At 52.2% G+C, this 19,114-nt stretch overlaps 1 protein-coding gene and 1 long non-coding RNA gene across 3 annotated transcripts in view; both read left to right on the forward strand.

Moving 5' to 3' along the window:
• The window catches only part of INSR (insulin receptor), a 160,742-nt gene that overhangs the window by 64,166 nt on the left and 77,462 nt on the right, over positions 1-19,114 (forward strand). The gene's annotated exons all lie outside the window — the stretch shown is intronic.
• On the forward strand, positions 9,760-10,079 carry LOC118987716 (uncharacterized). The gene is made up of 3 exons (XR_005066626.1): positions 9,760-9,862; positions 9,938-9,944; positions 10,069-10,079. It is a non-coding gene; the product is annotated as an uncharacterized LOC118987716 (long non-coding RNA).

The raw sequence follows: 19,114 nt of genomic DNA on the forward strand, positions 1-19,114 counted from the left end.
CGTTTTTATTACTGAAACTTTGTTGTTTTTAAACTTGGTTGTGTGAGGAGGCACAGTGTTTCCACCTACACCTCCATCTTGGCTGGAAGTCCCTTGTTTTATTGCAATTTAAACAACAAATTAAAAAAGGAAAAGGAACTGAGCTGTAGGCCGTGGGAAGAAGTTGGGGTTTTATTCCAGTGTGACTCATAGCAGTTAGGCTTGGGAGTGTCTTGTCTGACTTGGAGAACTCTGTGCTCTTTCATCTTTTATGTCTTCAGGACTGCGTGGTGGCTGTAGCCAACCTCGTTGTAATGAGGCAGGCAGTGGTGACAATCAGCAGATGAAGGGGTGAGGAGTTGGGTCAGCTGGAGGAGGCAGTGAGCACTGTTACTCGGGTCAGGGGACCTGCCAGACAGGAAAGTGGAGAAGAGAGAGGTGGGTTCTTGTGTTCTGTCCCGGGTGGGCTCGCCATGGTCCAGAGGTGGTGTTTGCCACATCCTGGGGCCCTGTGCACCACAGCAGCCCGAGTGGCCTCTGTTATGGGTTGAAGTGTGTGTGCCCCAGAAAGACATGTTGGAGCTCTAACCCCTGGGACCTCAAATGTGACCTCAATTTGAACTAGATTCTTTACAAAGGGATCAAGTCCAACAGATTATTGGGGAGGGCCTGGTCCAGCACGACTGGTCCTGGTGGGAAGGGACAGTGGACACAGGCAGCCTCCCATGGTGGGAAGCCGGTGGGAAGAGGTACAGAGTGAAGAGAGTCATCAGTGAGTGAAGGGAGGAACCAGCCCTGCTCCACTTCGATTTTGGCTTTGGGCCTCCAGTGATGGGACAGTGAAGTCCTCATGTTCCAGCCACTTGGTGTCTCATCCACTGGGTCTGTGGCGCTTCTCTGCGGCACCCCCAGACCCCGGGCACAGGGCTGTCCCGGAAAGGCAGTGGGCCTCTGTGCTGGGGGCTGGCGCTCGCACATGTGCCTCCTTAGTCGACCCCACTTGCTCCGCCTCCCAGCCACCCACGAGCAATTCCACCCTTGCTCACCCTTGCTTCTGTTTCCAACCCACGTGTAGGAAACATCCATTTATATTTCGGGTTTGAAAAGAAATAGTGCTCCGCTCGTCACATGTGTGCTGAGAGGTGAGAATTCGGCGTCAGAGTGGGGCAGCAGCACCGTGGGTCGAAGGCCCAGCGCACAGGCTGGACCCCACACTCCCTGTACTTCCTGTTTGTTTGTTGGGTCCTTGTATAGCAGCTTCTGCTTCTAGCCATTAACTCTAAACCATCAGTCTTTCGTTTCTTTTTGCTTTCATGTCATAATTAAAGTGAATTTAACAGTAGTTTCCAGATAGTTCTTCCTGCCCGTTTTTTGAAAGCGCACCTTGCTTTGTTTACTCTCCCTACAATGTATAAATTACAGCTACATTCTAAGACAGAAAAAGGATAGAGAAAAGAAGAAAAGAAGACGGATCCTGGGCCTGTGATGGGTTTCACTGTGGTGAGTGAGCCTGCAGGTTGATTTGGACGAAAGTGGCACCTTCACAGGGTTGCCTTGCACTTACTCGCTTTCCCAAGGGTTCTTGACTGTTCTTAGAAATGTTTTATGATTTTTCTTCAGACAGAATCTCATTCGTGTGAACGTTGTTCTTAGGTTGGCTAGCTTTCTCTCCATCCCTCCACTCACTCATCTGACCCCCCACCCTTCCTCCCATGCACCCATCCTCTCACCCACCCACCCACCCACCCATCCATCTAATGAGAGAGATTTTTAAGAGCAGTAGGCATGGGTGTTTCCCCAAATACGGGACAGGGACTGAGTCTTCTCTGCTGCTGCTTTGTTAGGAACCTACAGACTCCAAAGCCATGCAGTTGATTCCCTCTGATTTCCTGACTCTGTAATCAATAGTAGCACCTTCAGATAATGAGGACTTGCTGCCCTTCACCAATAATTACGTTGGCTTTTGCTGTTACCTTGTTATCGGGAACTTTATGAGTAGTTGCTGTAGGATGGACTTGGATGTGGGAAGCCGGACCGCCTTCTGATTGGAAGGGATGCTTCAGTCATTGATGGCAGAGAATAATTGTGTGATTGTCAAGACAATGGACCTTCCTGTCAGCCTCTTGCTCAGTAAATGGTCTGTGATCATGAACTCTTCACTGTCTTAAATCCCAGAGACACAGATGACATCTGTCCATGTAGAAGGACAGCAGATCCATGTGCTAAGCTGCTGAACTAGCTAGCCTTTCCGCCCGACCTCGGTTTGTGGGCAGCGTGAGCGCTGGCCTGTCGCCTCCTGCCACACGGCTGCCTTCATTCCAGGCTGGTGTTTCCACGGGTGGCTGGTGGGCTCCCAGTCTGGGAACTCTGGGAACTCTGGGACTGCACACCCTCTCCCAGGGCAGGGTGAGTTTCAGAACTGCCCTGCACGAGGGAGAAAAGGAGCCCTCGTGGGCAGGCCCTCCCGGGGCCTCCGAGGCGGCTCCTTGTGTCCTGAGAGAGGTTGCGGGTTTAGGACAGGCTGTTCCAGAGTTGCCAGTGCTTTTTGTAGGTTCTGCCCCTCTAATTCCTGCGTTGAGATAGGGCCTTCGGGTGAGTCCAGGTCTCAGACCACCTTGTTCCTGCTGCTGTGTGAAGAAGCAGAAAAATACCTTTTAGGGTATAATTCTAATCATTGGTAATACATGTTGATTTTCAGGAATAAAACCCAAAATGATTGCACTGATGCTGTGATTTTCTTTGAGGCGGGCTTTTCCCATCTGTCCCCGTGTCTCTCATTGGGCAAACTGCTGTGTGACTTTGCAGGGGGCGGGGCAGTGGTGGCAGCGATGGCCCGACCTCCTGGTGAGAGGGAGGAGCCCTGTCAGAAGTGTCCGAGCCACTTTTGACGATACAGAACTCGACGCTGTTTTTGAAACGCAACTGATCTTTGGGCAAGAATACAGTGGTGCCCCTGACCCCAGGGACCCTGCCCAGTTCTAGCCCAAGGGGCTGGGTTGCGGTCAGCAGTGAATGCAGTAATTGGTCTCCTTTGGTGCTTCTCATTTCTTGGTCACCTCATCTTTCACACCAAGCCTACTGAGAGTAAACAAAAAGTATATGTGCTAGAAAACTCACGCCATTCTAGAAACATCCATGTTTTCCACCTCGGGAGCAAAAGTCACAGAAAGTGTGATGCTTAGAGCATTGAGGGGAAAGGGTTCCAGGCGGCCCGTGGCTTGTTTTCCTTGTTCAGTTGGGAGGTGAGATTTGAACTGGCTGCTGAAAGAAGTGGGTGCAGCGGTCTGCTGTGGCGTAGGTCTCCGATGTCCCGGGGGAACCGCCCCGTGCTGCTCGAACGCAGTGAGGGAGGGGCGTCAGGTCAGGTCGGTGTAAGGGATCATCACCGACATTTCGGAATTTGGAAACCTGTGTGCAGTGTGGGTAGAACTGAGATGGTTTCTAGAACTTACCTCCTCTTTTGGACTTTTAAAAATTTTCAGTTTTGCAGCCAATAGTTTGAAAGATAAGATGTTCCCCCGAGCTGGTGTCGGAGGTGGAGACGCCATGATCTCGGCTCTGATGCGTTAGAAAGGGGCACCTCCTCGCTCTGGGGGACAGGAGCTGCCCCGACACTCGGGCTGCATGGCGGGGGAACTCCCCTGGTGGGGGCTGCCCGGGGCTCTCCCACTCCGTGCCAGGGGCACCCCTCCCCACAGCTGTGACAACCACAAGTGTCTGCAGACACCGACAGTGTCCCCTGGGTGACAGAGTCGCCTCCTTTTCAGAGCCACTGGACTAAGAGCACTGAATGTGGGCGAGGGAGGGATCTCCGTAATTGTTCTCTGCTCCTTTTCTGGGCAAAATGGAAGCCAGGAGCCAGCTGTCAGCCACATGCGTGCAGACTCGGTGCTTTGGCACGCAGCGCTTCCCACACAGAACCAGGCTGCCCTGGGGTAGGGGGTGAAGGGCTCTCGGGGAATGTGGTCATGGTCCAAGACAGGTGGTTTTATGGGTTTTTTAGGTGCCTTGCTAGGAAGTGAGGACACGGTGGTGGGGAGCAAAACAGACAGGGCCCCGCCCTGTTGGACACCATCCTTTAAACACTTGATTGGTGACATCATAGACTAGAAAAGCATTTTAGCCCTGACTGGTGTGGCTCAGTGGGTTGGGCGTCCTTCTGCAAAGCGGAAGGTCACTGGTTCAATTCCCTATCAGGGCACATATGAGCCACGCCCCTGGCTGGGGTCCTGCGAGAGGCAGCCCATCAATGTTTCTCTGGCACATCCATGTTTCTCTCCCTTTCTCCCTCCCTTCCCCTCTCTCCAAAGTAAATAAATGAAATCTTTAAAAAATAAAACAAAATCGGTTTATTTGGTTTGGGGTGGAGGCTGGGAACTTGAACTGCCCTGAGCTGCTCTGGAGGAAGAGTCAAGGAAAGGGCCTTCCAGCATTTTCCCTGGAGTGCTTCACACATGGGTGGGGGCACAATAAAAAGGAATCGCCTTATACGTGTGATGGCAACACGGCAACGTGGGTTGTCTCACTGTGGCTAGGCTACTCACTGGTGGGTTGTGTAATTGCTCCGTGCCTTGTTTTTTTCATCTGTAAAATGGGGGTGACAGTAGTGCCTCAGGTTGTCGGGAGGAAGAGATGGAACAGTGTTCGGCACGCAGGAAACCCCGAGGGTCTGTGGGCAGCCTGCCCTCCTTCCCGCTGCCTTGATGGGGCACTTGCTCTCTCTACACTGACTGCCCCCTTGTCTCTCCTTGGTGGGCTGCAACCCTCCTCCCCCTACTCTGCCCTCAATCCTGCCATTTTTCCTTCTCCCCTCCCCGCTCTGGTGTTGTTAGGCTATAGACTTCCTTCAGCCAGGCAGCTTGGAGACAGGCGCTGCTTGGGTGTTTAACAGTTTTGAGTCTTCTGCGCAGATCCCATGTCTCTGTGAGAAAAGCCCTGGTTTGTTTGCGCAAAACTGCACCTGTTGCTGGTTGGCCCCGTCCGTCTCCTCTGTGAGGTGTGAGCCTCACCAGGGCTCGCTTCCTTTGTTGTATTCGGCCACAGTGCGTTTCCGAGGGACCGTGGGCTCAGGCTCCTCTGCCCCTTGCCACGTGGACTGCCTGAGACCTTTGTCCTCCAGCAGCGACAATGGCTTCCTTTGTGTGCCTTCAGTCGAGATGTGGCTTGCTTCTGGAGTGGGGCCGTCAGTGAGCCTCCTCTGCTTCACGGAGGCTCCTTGTCCTCGTGGCTGACGGCTCAGCCATATACCACTGCCTGGCACCTTCGAGCTCTACATGAGTGGGGTTTCAGAGCTTGTCCTGCTGACTCCACTGCGCGCCTCTCTGGGCTCCTGGGCCGTCACGGGAAGAGGCAGAGCCACGTGGAAAACAGCCCTGCTTGGTGTCGGGACTGGAGAGTAATGGAGAAGGACTGAAGTGGAGATGCGTGTTTACTGGTTGCACATGTTACGGGATTTTATCTTATTTATCTGTTTTTAAATTGTGTGCTAGTCTGTTCTGGTGGTTCAGAGAAGGGCAGACGGGGAACCCTGGGTCTGGCAGGGAACAGACGCAGCAGGCCAGGGCTCAGAAGCACTCGGAGCACCTAGAAGATGCTTTCGGTTACGTGCCATCTACCAGGCACACGGCCCTCATAGCATCTCTTCATGGAGCTAGGACACAAACCTAGATTCCGGCTCCAGAAATTCATCTTTTCCTGCTATAGATTCTGTCTTACAGAGGAAAGGGGGCTTTAATACCAGGTTTTGAAGGACAAATAGGAGTGTGACGAAGGAGAAACACATTCTTGTACTGACTTTGGCTTCCAGGGCCTCCTAGATTTGGCCCGAGGCCAATATTTGGAAACTGGAATTAGGCTCTAGGGCAACCAGCTTGTCCTGGTTTGCCCAGGACCTGCTTAGTTTTCGTGTTAAAAGCTCTGCTTCCTGAAAACCCCTCAGTCCCAGGAAAACCAGAACAGTCGGTTTCCCCAGCCACAGAATTCTACACCGGAGCCCGGTGACCCCCTTTTCACTCGCCCGGGCAGCGGCCCTTCCCCAGAATGCTCCCTGTGCAGCTCCGTGCTGGGGTCCTCCCTGTAGACTCTTCCGTTTCTTGATTGGGGTGCGAGTTAAGTGAGGTAATTCATGCTTGTGACAGGCTAAGCACAACACCTGACTCACACTAACCCTCTGAGTTTTAACCCTCTTCCCATCTCTGGATGGGAGCTGGCACTTCCGTCCCTGGAGTGAGCTGGCTTTCTTGTGGCCTCTTCTGAGGACACCCAATTAGTCCAGCCTGGCCCTCCCCAAGGACGAAGCTGTTTGCCCTGAAGAGAGATAGGTGAACACAATCCCCATCAGTTAGGGAGGCACGTGGGTGCTGGTGCTGCCCGGGCATCGGGTGTCAAGTGTTAGGCTTAGTGGGGTAAACAGGAAACAGATTCAGGGTTAGGATTCAGGGCCAAGACAGCTCAGGGTCATCAGAGGCCAGGGATTTGAGTGCAAGCTGCAGCCCAAAGGGTCAAGCAGGGCCAGACATTCGTTGGTCAGGAGTCCCTTCTCCTCTCAAGCGTTGGTGCCCCTTTCCTTTCTCATTGTGGCTGTGGGCTGAGCAAAGGAGGCCTGCTGACCACTCGCGGGGAGCATTGCACTTGAGTCTTTCTCTGTCTGGCACGTCACAATCAAGTGGAGCGAGGAGACTTTCCATGCAGGCAGATAAGCAGGGCTGTGGCGCCAGCCGGCTGTCCTGCCTGGATCGAAAGTCTGGAAGATCGTGGCGTTTCAGCCATGATTCTTTCCTCCAGATTTAGACGGTGACACAGGGCACATACAAGGGTCCGTGACCTTCCCTGTGTCTTCTCTGGAAGAAGCCTGGGCTGCCTGGGCTGACCAGTGTTCACATTCATGCAAGCAGAGATGAGCCTGTTGTTCTGGGTTCAAATCCTGATTCTCCCACTTCCTTGCTGTGTGACATTTGGACTTACTTCAAATGTCTGCTTCCTCTTCTGCATAGTTGGGGTAGATAACTGGTCTACCCCGCACTGTCTTTGCGTGGTTTACGTGAGGCAGTCTTTGCAGACCACACCCCCAGTGCCTGCCAGGCAGCTAGCTGGACCCCGTCCATTCTCCTTGGGCTCCAGCTATGGTAGGTTTGAAACCCCCAACCTTGGCCACCTGCAGAGAAGGTGTTCTCTGTCCTCACTGAGCATAGTAGAGAAGAACAGAACCCTCAGGCCAAGTCAGAGAGGCCTGGCTTCGTGACCTTGGGAAGGCTTTTAACTTTTGACTCAAGTGCCCAGAACTGGTTCCCCCCACTGACTGGCAGCTCAGGGGTCTTGGGGTTTCTGTGGCCTCTGAACTTATTGGTTTGTTTCTTCAGTCCACATTTATAGAGGGTGGACACGGGCAAATATGACCCAGACCCGCTTTCTCCGGCGCTGGCAGATTGGCAAGTTAGAAGAAAAGGCATTGGGAGGAGCAGGTTCAGGGCTGGCGGATGGGAAGAGGTCGTGGCCTCCCTCCAGGGAAAACGGTTTTTCTCACACCTGGTTTACTTCTTAAACTGAAGTTCCCCCTTTGGGTGAGTAATTAGTTTATGTTTTTTGAGTTTTAAAACATTATTTAAAGGTTTTACTTGTTTTTAGAGAGAAGGAAAGGAAAAGAGAAAGAGAGGGAGAGAAACATCAATGTGTGGTTGCCTCTCGTGCACCCCCTACTCGGGACCTGGACCACAACCCAGGCTTGTGCCCTGACTGGGAATTGAGCCGGCGACCTTCTGGTCCACGTGTCAGTGCTCGACCCACTGAGCTCCTGCAGCCAAGGCAGAATTTTCTTCCTTTTTAAGGCTGCATGATGTTCAGTACATTGTGTGGATGGATCATGTGTTTATCCATCATCCGTTGGTGGTGTTCCTTTTGTTTGTTTGTTTTATTTTATTTTATTTATTTACTTTTAGAGAGAGGGAATGGAGAAAAGAAAGGGAGAGAAACACTGATCAGTTGCCTCTTACATGTCCCCAACTGGGGACCTGGCCCGCAAGCCAGGCATATGCCGTGACCGGGACTCGAACTAGCAGCGACCTTTCACTTTGCAGGACAATACCCAGCCACCTGGACCACACCAGCCAGGGCTAGTTTTAAAAGCCAGCTTCCCACTGACACCTTGCACACGTTTCTTAGGCCAGGGCCAGCGAAAAAGTGTTCTATCTTATGCATGTGCACTAGAAAGCCACCCGTTTCCATTCTTGGCTTTGAATCTTTCCCTGGTTTTCAAGTCACAACAAATGGAATGGTGGAGACACACTGTGTGAGCAGATGTGGGGGACAGTGGCCACAGCTTGCTTCTCAGCCAGATCCAGAATCTTTGAGATCACTATGTGTTCAGTCAGGATTCTTTCCCGCAGATTGAGACGGTGACATGGGACAAACATGTGGACCAGTGACCCTGGTGGCGCGTCAGTCAAATTGGTGAGAAATGAGACCGGTTTCACAAGTTTCACAAGCGTGTGTCACAGAATGGCTGCAGTGGCCGGGTGCAGCCAGGCGTGTGCAAGTCCTCCCCGTGTGCCCACCGCAGACCTCGGCGTTGTGCCCTGCCCTGCCCTCCCACACAGTGGGTGCCCGGCTGTGGGGTTTCCTCGGGGGCTTTTCCTGTCTGAGGTTGGAGGTGCCTGCTGCTCGGGGTTCTCGACAATGTCCTTTGTCTTGGTAATTTCAGCAATCAGGTCCTCAACTAGAAGTGTGTGCAGTTGGTTTACAGCCTTCGCTCCTTCCTCTGGGAGATGGTCTTTGTCTCGATAGAGTGAGAACCAGAGCATTCCCTGGTGAAAGAAGCAGAAGGACAGTGGACACTTGGTGACCATTCTTTGTCCCCTCATCGTGGGTGGGTCTGCAGTTCCCGGTGGTCGTTTAGGGACCCGCAGTTGTTGTGCCCAAACCTCACATTTGAAATGGAGCCCTCACTGCTGGCCTGGCCCCCCACGCTGCAGGAGGCAGAGGAACGGGGCTGGTGGGGGGCTGCCAAAGGAGGCACAGGAACACAGGGAAGCGTCTCTGATCTGATCTGCCTGCCGACCAGGCAGGCAGCATTGTCAGGGCAGGGGCAGCAGACACTGTGACCCAGCACACACCGCACCCCCGGTGAAACCCGGGCAGGTGGAGGGTGCAGTGGCTCCCGTGGGTGTTCAGGGTGGGGCTGAGCTGCAGTTGCAAGACTTGGGTTGTGGGGACAGCTGGAAGCCCGTGTGACCACCTGGTAGCCTGTGGGGGTGATGTGCTGCGGCCTCTGAAGCTGCGACTGAGGGCTGGGTGGACAGACAGACAAGCTCAACCATTCTGACCTCATGTATTGGGCTGGCCAAAAAATTTGTTTAGTTTTCTCCATACAACGGCTCTAGTGGTGCTTCGTTGTCTTTAACTTCATTTAAAACAATTTTGTTAGATTATTGTGACACCTGTCATACCAGCATGTACTTGAAAAAACTTATCAACATTGGTGAATTTTTGTATAGACATTTTAATGTTGAAGATGGAAGATATGCAACATTTTTGGCATATTATGCTTTATTATTTCAAGAAAGGTAAAAACGCAAATGAAGTGCAAAAAAAGATTTGTGCCATGTGTGGAGAAGGTGCTGTGACTGACTGATTGAATGTGTCAAAAGTGGTTGGGAAGTTTGTGCAAATACTTCTCTGCTGTGGGGCTGTCTTACGCACTGGAAGATGTTCAGCAGCTCCCCTGGCCTCTATCCACTAGAAGCCAATAACAGAAGAGAGGCAACATACTCAAAACATCCGAATCAATAAAGTTATTAGTGAAAACAAACAATGTGACCTTTATTTTATGGAAAAGCGTAATGCACATTTTAGCCAGCCCAGTGCTTTCCTGACTCCCGTCTCTGCCACGGTGCAGAGAGCGTCCAGAGACATTTGTGGTGTCATCACTGGGGCCGGGGGTGCATCTGGGGTCAAGTGGGCGGAGGCCAGTGGTGCTGCCCCCACAGCCCATGGGGCAGCCCCTGGGACAGAACGTGACTTGTCCTTATGCGTCAGCAGGCCTGGGACAGCCTTGGACAACAGCGGTGGGACACCAGTCCCAGAGAGCTGGGAGAGCACCCAGCATCGGCAGGTGTGAAGCAGGCCCCAGAAAAGGCAGCCAGCAGGGGTCCTGGCCCGCCTTGGACAGACCAACATTCCCTCTAGAGCTGTTTGGCAGGAGTTGTGTCTGCTGCCTCTGGCCCACGGTATCTCCCTTGATAAGCTTTGTGGGTTGTTCCAGTTGCATCAGTGGGACACCTTCCCACTCACAGCCACGGGCCACAGCTCTGGCCTGTGGGAGCGGCGGCAGCTGTTCTTCCAGCGCTCTGCTGCACATACCTGTGCTCACGTGTGCTTTGTTCAGGGGTCACGGGGTTGTGTGCTTTCCTTTTGTTATTCATCAATTTAATTGCCACTAATAGTAAAATGTGGGGCCTACCTGGCCCTGAAGCCAAAAGTCATGGACAAAGCTCAGTGGCACACAGGTCATTTTCAGAGGCAGAGGATGGGGTGAAATCTCTCTCTGGAGTGCAGTGACCGCTGGCACTGCAGGGACGCTCTCCTGATCTCCGAATTTAGCGGACCGCTGAGCAAGCCGACAACTGGACACTGAGGTACAGTATTTCTAGAATTACCTGCTTGAATCAAGGACAGTTTGGTCTCTGGATAAGGAGCCCAGGCACAAAATTGAAGGTGGCACCAAAAAACTCAGCACTTCAATGTGGTGCTTTCAAAACCAAACACAGTGTCTGGGAGGAACACCTCAGCATCTCAGATGTAGGCGAGGTCTGGTCCTCACCACCTCACCCTCATCTAGACCCTGTCAAGTCCTGTCCTTGTTTTATTTTTTTAAAAGATTTGATGTATTTATTTTTAGAGAGAGGAGAAAGATGGGAGATAGAGAGGGAGGGAATCATCGATGCAAGAGAAACACTGACCAGTTGCCACTCGCTTGTGCCCCGACTGGGGACTGAACCGGCAGCCCAGGCCTGTGCCCTGACCAGGAACCGAACAGGAGCCCTTTTGCACGGTGGGGTGATGCCCACCCAACTGAGGCACAGCGGTCAGGAATCCTGTCTTCATTTTAAATTTTGTGCACCGTGGACTTTTGGGTCTTAATTTTGACTTTTTAAATATTACATTAAAAGATTATTTGTCTTGATGACTGCTTGAGGACCCTTTGCACTTTGGCACCCAGGCCCCGCCCTCAGCTTCGGACACCTTTCTCGGGCTGTTCTGGCAGCGGGGAGATGAGGCTCCTGGGGGCCTTGCAGGCCAGGGGTCACACAGCCGCAGGCACTGCACCGTGTGGCCTGGAAGCCACGCGGTCCCACCTTGGAAGCCATGCTCTCTGGGCTCCTGGGTTTGGCTGGTTTACCAAGTTTGTGTATGGGTCAGGTGGGCAGAGTTTCTCCTGTTAACTTGTTGACACAGAGAAGACATCTCTGTTTTCTTTTGGCTTTTACCTTCCTGGATTACATAATGTCACACAGCGGCAGCCCTGTGACACCAGCTTCCTCACAAGCAGATGTCAGGCCTCTGCAAGGTCAAGTGTCTTGGCATTTAATTGTTCCAACCGTCAGGTTTCTACCTATGTATGACTCTCCACTTTTTTAATTAAGAAATTTTTATTGTGGTAAAATATACATAACATAGAGTTTAGCATCTCAACTATTTTTGAGTGTGCAGTTCAGTGGCATTAAGTGCATTCATGGTGCCGTGCAACCATCCCCATCCTGCACCCCACCCTCCACGTGCAGAATCTTCCCCCTTCCCTGCTGAAACTCCATCGCCATTCCACCCCCCGCCCCCAGCCCTGGCTCCATCGTCTCCTCTCTGACTCCATGGGTCTGACCCCTCCAGGGACCTCATGGAAGTGGAATCACACCACACTTGTCCTTCGGTGTCTGGCTTGTTTCACTGGGCAGAAGCACAGGGCCCATCCCGGTTGCAGGAGGTGCTGGGATGTCCCTCCAAGTTAGGGCAGAGGTGTATTCCACTATCTGGATATGCGTGTGTGTGTGTGTGTGTGTGTGTGTGTGTGTGTGTGTGGTGTGTCTCATCTCTCTGTTACGTTTAGTTTATCCATTCAACCTATTTTTTAAGGTTTTATTTATTTATTTTTAGAGAGAGGGGAAGGGAGGGAGAGAAACATCAATGTGTGGTTGCCTCTCACATGCCCTACAGTGAGGAGCTGGCCTGCAACCCAGGCATGTGCCCTGACTGGGAATCAAACCAGCAACTCTTTGGTTCGCAGCCCACGCTCTATCCACTGAGCTACATCAGCCAGGGCTCAACCTATTTTTTAAAATGTTATTTTATATACAATGGTCAAAACCATTTTAAAGAGGTTCACAAGGAAAAGCGAGACCTTTCCATTCTGAGCCTGTTCTCTCCCCAGAGGCAGCCTGCCCTCTGAGTGTTTGTTCAGCCAGAGAGAATTCTATGTATACAGTTGTGTGGATGCCGCACACACCCGCCTGTCCCCTTTTTGGACAAACATTCTCCTCGCTGCTCTGCGCCGTGGCACTCCCCCGTAAGGACACCGTGTGGAAGTCGCCTGGCTCTGTTTCTCTCGAGGCCGTGCTCACCTGTGGTCTTGTCCCCAACTCCGCAGGCCGCACACATCCCCAGCCCTGTGTTGTGACACTGGTGAAGCAGCTGGCTGGCCTCGTGGTTTGATGTGCACAGAGTTTTGACATGGTTCGGTGGTGCTGCCCCTGAGCCCAGAGAACACGTAACCTTTGTTCTGAGACTGAAGACGGTGGAGGAAGTAGTATTTAAAGGTGAGGGTGGGGCAGGACGTTATCCTGAACCCACACAGATCTTCTGTGGAGTGAAACATGACATTCACAGAGGCAACCTCGACATTTACCTACATGGAGAGTGGACACTGGAGATTTCCGGTAAGTGTCCAGCTGATGCCGCCGCTGCGGTGAGGTGTGAGTGACACACACTGCCCTCCTGCTTGGAGGGATTAAGCCTGAATTACCGAGGGGAAGCCCAGGCTTGAGCTAAGGCCCACTGGGGCCTCGGGTGGGCTGTGTGACCAAGCTCCAGGGCGGATGGCTGCTCTCAGCGCTCCACCTGCCGGGGCCTGCTTCCAAGGCTGTACAGTTAGCTCTGGTTTAATGCCGGATTTTGGAGACTTGAATTTGTTCTAACATAATGGTGATTCGAAGGCACAGTTTAAACTTGTTGCACATTTCACCTTTGCTTCTGGGCGATCTTGTCTCAGAAAAGTCAGGTGAACTGAACGCAGAAAGCTGCCCCGAGCCGAACCGAGTCTTGTTGGCAAAAACGTACGCACAGGTCTGAAGTGGACACCCTTCCCGTGGACCACCCCCCATGGGCCGTGAGCCGCCGTCTGCGTCTGGGGTCCTGACTGTCTCAGTTGAAACTAGGCTCTTCCCCGGAATGACAAGGGGGGCATTTCAAGGACCCACTCGGGAGAGTGTGGTGCAGTGAGATCTATTCATATGGAGATAGAAGCTGCCTCTGGGTTTCCAGTGCCCGCCCCCTCCATCCCACCGTGGAAGATCAGGGCAGAGAAAGAGTCAGTATTCCCTGGGCCCTGTGAAAGTGCGGTTTCACACTTTCACATATGGCCCAGCGTCACCTGGACGTGGCCCAGCGTCCAGCTGGTTCTAGCGAGTGCTCCCGCTGCAGCCTATTGCTGTGCTGAGGTGTTCGGGCCCCCTCGTGGAGCCGCGTGCAGAGCTCATGTGGTCATGGGCCACGGGGCTGCTAGGGCCACTCGGCTCTGAATAGAGGACTCCGAAGTGCATGGGGCAAGTGCAGGTTGTGGGGTGGGGGAGGGGAGAGAGAATCTTTGTTCCCTGGGGTTACATTAGCTTGAGCTTGGGAGGGACCAGGTGCTTATTCAAAACGACCAATGAGCTTCTCAGGCTTTTGCGGGCTTTGGGTGTGTTCTTGCTCCCTAGTCAGACTGATAGGCCTCTATGGCCCCACACCTCCCGCCGTGCGCCCCCCTCCCCAATCTGGCACTGGAGGGGGAGGGGAGGAGTGTTAACCCTCTTGCTGGAGCACCATGCTGTGATCCCCCACCCCCGCCCCACCCCCCCGCCCCGTGTGAAAAGCTATAGCTTCCTAGTGCAGCTACAGGCTCATGCTCCCCATTTTATTAAGCTCCTTGGCTCCTTGTGTAGTTCCCTTTGCCCCCCTTTCCTGGCTAAATGCCAAAGGTACCCGACTTCCCGTCCACTTCAGACCACCCCCTCCCAATCTCTTCACACTCCCAGCAGCAGCCCTGTGACACCAGCTTCCTCACAAGCAGACGTCAGTCCTCTGCAAGGTCAAGTGTCTCACATTTTGTAGTTGTGTATTTCTTAACCATTTGGCTTGTGCAAAATGGTGTTCTCTTTTTATTAGATTCCCGTTTCATTTTATTATGTGTCACTGATGGTGTGTTCCAGTGCTGTGGCCTCAGCCTGTCTTCCCATAAACGCGGTGGGTTTTAGGAACATGGCTGTGCAGCAGCCCAGCCGCACTTACTCCCAGACCTGGCACTGCCCTGTAATCCAGCCCATCCCCCGCAGGGCTTCAGACTCTGGGGCCTGCTCCCAAGCTCTCTGGGAGCTGGTGGGAAGCCCAGTCCGTGCGAGGACATTAGAAAAACAGCAGCTACTGTTCGTGCAGCTCTTGCTTATTCCTGGGCTCTGGGCTCTGGGCTCTGGGCTCTGGGCTCTGGGAGTGACTAAAAATCACAAGGGGCCCCAGTCCTGGAAGGCCACCCTCCAGGGGGCCTGGCACTCGGTAGACAAGTTGATGGATGGATGGCAGCGGCAGCTTCAGGTGGCAGTAAGTCTTAGGAAGGAACTTCAGTCAGGGTGACAAGACAAGGAGGGGTGGAGAGATTACCCAGAGAGGGTGGGGGAGCCCCTGAGGCTGACATCTGAACCTGGAACAGAAGAATAAAGGGGAAATGGCTGTGGAAGGGGCTGGGAGGTGGAGTGAATTCTAGGTGGCCAGACTGTACGTGCAAAGGCCCTGAGGTGACTGAGTGGTTTTTCAAGAACACCTTTTTATTGCCTGGTTACTCGGCTACCACTGAGTGATGGAACGAACCTCACAGGAGCACTAACAGTAGGCGGTCTAATAATCTTCCATCTTACAAAAGGGTAAACTGAGGTGCCTGCGAGTCAGAGTCGGAGTGGCAGACTCCACCTTGGATCTTATTCTCTGGTCTTAGTTTATAACCACTGGCATGCTCTCCCCTAAACAGAATACCAGTGGGGGTGTCAGGACAGCACTGCCCCGTACCCCTCCATTAGACTACCCCCCCTCAGCTTAGCAGCTGCTCCCACCCTTTCCTGGAGGGGCTGCTGGCTGTGGTGCTGGTGGCCTGTGCCTGTCTCCACCCCTCATCCAGCCCCGTGTCCCTGCGCACAGCTCCAGCTGTCCCTGTGAGCTCCAGCGCACATTCATGATGATTGTCCTTTGAAGCTGGTCCAGGTTCTGACGCTCGTGGGTGTCAGACCCCATTCTTCTATTGAAGAGTTTCTCTTTGGCCGTCAGCTGTTTAATTTTCCAAGTTTCCTCTTTTGTGATTGTTTTTGCCAAGGAAAAAAAGTGCGTTACATTTTATCTTCACATCCTGTGGAACTCCTGAGTAATGGGCAGCTGGGAATGAGAATCTCAGAGGACACAGAAAGCAAGCAGATTCTGGGAGTGCCTTTGAGAGCCAAAACGCACCTTTGATCTTCAGATTTCAGAACGGGGAATTTAAGGGAGTTGGGGTTAGGGGCCCACCCAGGGAGCAGTCTGCCCAGCAGCACAAGAGGGGCAGGTCTTTGTCATAAATCTTTCACGTCCAAGGCCATGCTCCTTGTGCCCCTCCTCTCCTCGGTCGGTTTGGGAGGTGTAACGGTGGGGGTGGGGGGGCTGTGTTTTAATTCAGAACCTTATTTCTGTTTGTGAAGATTTCTCTCATTTCGACCTTTTTATGCCCTTTCCAGCTTTCTCTTCGTGTCTGTATTTATGTGGTGGGACTTAGCTACACCTCTTGCTATGGGTCTCACTCTTTCTAGTTTGAGCCCAAAGCTGCTCGAGGCCCAAACTCCCAACTGTCCCCAGCTTGGCAGGATCACAGGCCTCCAGGAGGAGTGTGCCAATTGCCCTCCAATTGTGCTTTCCCTAGGAGGCTATTAAATCTCGATTTCTGAGAGGAAAATTGGGCATCTTGTGTTTTCCCTTCCAGTCTGTAGTTTTCTTCTCTTCTGGGTCAGCTCTTCCAGAAATTTCCATGTGGTTTCAAAGGTGCCATGGGAACTGTGGCTGTTTTATGAAGTAGTTGCGCTTTAGAAAAAGCACATTATGCCCTGGCTGGTGTGGCCCAGTGGATTGAGTGCCAGCCTGCGAACCAAAGGGTCATGGGTTCGATTCCCAGTCAGGGCACATTCCTGGGTTGCAGGCCAGGCCCCTGGTGGGGGCGCTCAAGAGGCAGCCACACTTTGATGTTTCTCTTCCTCTCTCCCTCTCTAAAAATAAATAAATAAAATCTTTAGAAAAAGAAAAGCAAGAGCAAATTGTTCCCTGGCTGGGTAGCCCAGTTGGTTAGAGCGTCATCCCGATACACCAAGGTTTTGGATTCAGTCCCCAGTCAGGGCACGTGCAGGAGTCAATCAATTATTGCATATGTAAGTGGAACAAGAAATTGATGTTTTTCTCTTCTCTCTTGCTCTCAAATCAATACACTTAAAAAAAACCCACATCACATGTTTTATTTTATAGCATCTTGGAAATTTCTTTTAGGTGTTTTCCTTTGGGGGAACATGTGAGTGTGAGTTGACAGAAACATGGAGAGGGTGTGGGCTCAGGTAGAAATGGGCAAGAAGATGTGTCTAGCTGTGACCTTTCTGTGTTGGCTCGTAGGCCCTGGAGGGCAGGGCGGGCCCAGCTGTGTCAGCACCCTGTGCCCGAAACAGCTGCCGGGTTCACAGCAGATAGTCATTTGCACGTGTTGGACTGCCTGGGTTGCAGCCCTCAGTTTCCAGGACCAGCTCTCAGTCCAGGGATACCAATTCAAAATCTTCCCCGCCCGCCTCCTCCCGACAGGTGTGAAGAGTAACATGCAAAAGTGGGGTGAACACAGTTTGCACAAGAACATGTCAAGGGGAACATGTCAAGGGTCAAAGGAAAGTTTCTTGGGACATGCTTTTGATTTAGTCACTGAGCCCCTCCCCCCACCATATAGGAGGTAGGCAGTGCTGTTTGTGGGGTTCAGAGCTCACAGAGGAGGTGCCTGAAATTGCTGCTGGTGCTGACACCTTTAAAAATTCTTTCTTGGGCTCTGTTAGGAGCTGGATGCTGTGCTGAGCCTGTTTCAGGCATCATTCACGGATCCTCAAGACAGCCCAAGGTACTATGACTGTTCCCATACACATGTGGGAAACTGAGGCACAGAAGACATAGTCATGTGACCAGGAAGTGGTCTGCCTGACTCCATAATGCTTTGCACTCCACACCTGGGTGATTTGAACCGTGTATTCCAGGTCTTATGGAGAGCCTCGAGATAACAGATTTGCACAGTGCAGAATTTCTGAGCCCATCACTGCAGTCCTAGGGTGTGGCTAACTGTCTGTACACTTGTTAGCTGTGTCTCGTGGCAAAGACAGAGAGGGAAACTGGGGGATTATTATGACAACCAGCGGGTTCAGAGAGAAGACGCATTTGGCTCTCTGGCTGTTTAATGCAAGAAAGAAACACTTCAGCTTTTACAGAATCACCTTCTGAGGAGACTAACAGTCACAGCCCCTTGTGAATTTACTTGGAGTATCAGCACAATTTGTGCTAACTGTTCTTGGTTTGTAACTGACTAAATGTTCTTGTGCTGGTGAGCTGATAGCTGCAGAACTGTCTGTGCTTTTCACCACCTGGTGTCCAGAGTGTGGGATGTGGTGCCTCAGATTTGTCCACCCAGGGCACCGGAAGATGGTGATGGCAACCGGAAGTGTTTTGCTGCTTAAACCTTTTCATTAATTGAAGAGTTGGTGGTCAGGGAGCTTGTCTGAAGAGGTTGAAGGGGTTGCTAGGGCATCTCCAGGAGTAACTATCAGCCAGAGAGCAAGGGCGGGGACATCGTGGTCCTAGTATGTATGTAAAAGAAGCTTTTTACCAGTAAGCTTTCTCCCCATCAGGGTGACTTACTTGGGTGCTGAAATGCTACCCAGCATCCAGTCCGATAGGGAAGCTTTGGCACAGCTCTTTTCCTTCATGCGTCTTCCCCAAGAGCATGCAGGTGTGGGGCAGCATCAGGAGAGAGGGGAGTCAGGAGTTCCAGGGCCCTGGCTGTGTGCTCCGGTGAAAGAGCTGGTGAAGTCAGAGGACCCAGCAGCCAAGGGGCAAATGCGTTCTTTTCTCTAGTGAAAATAAACAGGGGGAGGAAATGGGTTTTTCCCCAAATCAGGGAACTCTCTCTTTTCAGAATAGAACAGCCATGTCTAAGTTGTACACATGACAGTGTCCCAAGAATAGCCCCGGGGCTCCCAACCTGAAGGTGGCACTTAAGAGTTTCTCATCTCTTCCAGGTGGAAAATAAAGCAGCTAGACTGGCTTTAGGAATGAACTCAATAAGGAAATAAGCCAAATGTTCTCTCCCATTGGTCTCAATGGAATTTGAAATAGGTGTATTTTCATTGGCATGCTCTTCTGTTTCGTGGTGTCTATGTAAAAATTTGGTACATTCTGCTGTTTACTCTTGTCCTTCATAAGTTGAAATATTCTCCATTCCCTGTTGCTGTGCCTGAACTCTGTGGGTGTAGCAGCTCCCAGGAAAATGGCTTCTGCCAACCTGTGCATACTGAAGACCCCCACGGACTTGTCAATGAACAGCCATTGGTTGTGTGAGCAGACCTTTCATCCTGGAGGTTGTGGATGGGGATACGCCTTGCAGTTCAGACCTTCTGCCCCCGCTCGCCGCCCCCCCCCCCCGAGGCTGCCTGCATGCTGTCTACCTCTCCCACTAGAAGATGGTTATACCTGACTCCAAAAATGACACAGAACACCAAACCTGTGGGTGAACCGAGAAACAATGCAGATAATCAGGGCAAAAGGCATTATTAGGGAGAAAAGAAGAGCAGTTTTGCGCTGTATGGAGGGA

The sequence above is a fragment of the Sturnira hondurensis genome, unplaced genomic scaffold (genome assembly GCF_014824575.4).
Source record: "Sturnira hondurensis isolate 20B ecotype Veracruz unplaced genomic scaffold, ASM1482457v3 Scaffold0005329, whole genome shotgun sequence".
In the NCBI taxonomy this organism is placed as follows: domain Eukaryota; kingdom Metazoa; phylum Chordata; class Mammalia; order Chiroptera; family Phyllostomidae; genus Sturnira; species Sturnira hondurensis.